The sequence below is a fragment of the Limulus polyphemus genome, unplaced genomic scaffold (genome assembly GCF_000517525.1).
Source record: "Limulus polyphemus unplaced genomic scaffold, Limulus_polyphemus-2.1.2 Scaffold2566, whole genome shotgun sequence".
NCBI classification, from domain to species: Eukaryota; Metazoa; Arthropoda; class Merostomata; order Xiphosura; family Limulidae; genus Limulus; species Limulus polyphemus.
In genome coordinates this window covers 29503-30563 of record NW_013668176.1, presented here as the reverse complement: position 1 = coordinate 30563, position 1061 = coordinate 29503, and the positions used below count along the sequence as shown (strand labels likewise).

General features: G+C 29.9%; 1 protein-coding gene across 4 annotated transcripts in view; it reads right to left on the bottom strand.

Moving 5' to 3' along the window:
- The window catches only part of LOC106467320 (protoporphyrinogen oxidase-like), an 82519-nt gene that overhangs the window by 52564 nt on the left and 28894 nt on the right, over positions 1-1061 (bottom strand). The gene's annotated exons all lie outside the window — the stretch shown is intronic.

Sequence of the window (1061 nt, the reverse complement as noted above, 5' to 3'; positions counted from 1 at the left end):
GGGGGGGGGGGGGGGTTAATGAATGCATTCCAAAATGTGACATTAATTTCTTGACAACCTAATATACAAGTTTCAAGTTCTTAATTTCATAATGCAATATTTAAAAAAAGGCATTTCCTCTTCTCTAATTCATTTACCACTCCTCCAAGAAGTTCGAAATTTAACATAAAATACTCCTTATAATGTCATCATCACTCAAGCAAAGCACAATTTTCATTGTCTTTAATATTATTTGGTTAAAAAGTCATCAAACAGAAAATCAGCCCCCCCCATCACATCCTTTCTTTCAGAAATTGTCAATAGTTCTCTCTGACATTCAATACTATATTATTTATAACCAATAGAAAGCCAAGGTTTTCATCTATCATATGACATATCATATTACCTTGTTTTCTGTACAGAGAATTGTCAATTTCCCTTTCAGTTCAAGCTTTATTCCTATGGGAAACACATCGGCTAGCTAGGATGAATTTGTAATGGCCCTTGTTGAATAGTTAGAAAGCCAGAAAAAGTGTGATAGTTATGGGACATGATCTGCTTTTTGCAAGTTATTATTCTGTGTTCTTTGGTTCATTATTTAATTAAATGAAAATTTATCTCATGCAGTACTACCATTAGTATAAAAAAGTGTTCTTTCGTGCAATATTTAATTCAATTAAATAAAAAAACTATTTAGTGCCATAGAACCAATTAGTATAAAAAAGTAGGGTTAAGTTACATCAACAGTTATCAGCAAAAAAAAGAAGGCCCAGTTAAATACTTTATTTCTTGTTTTTCATGTGTATTCTTTAGTTATTATTATAAAAGTAACTAAAATGTAAAAATAGGAAACTTTTAGGTTATTTAAGGTTATAATTTTTCATGATGCACACTCACAAACAGCTCGTATGTAATGTAATTTGTTAGCTACAAGTTCAACAAGTGATTTACAACTTATAATGGCACAATTAATAGTTAGACATGGATTAAAGGGTATAGACTTTGGGTAGAGAATATAACAGATAAAACATCAACTTTTACTGGAAAAACAAACAAACAAACGTTTGAAATTTATTTAGAAG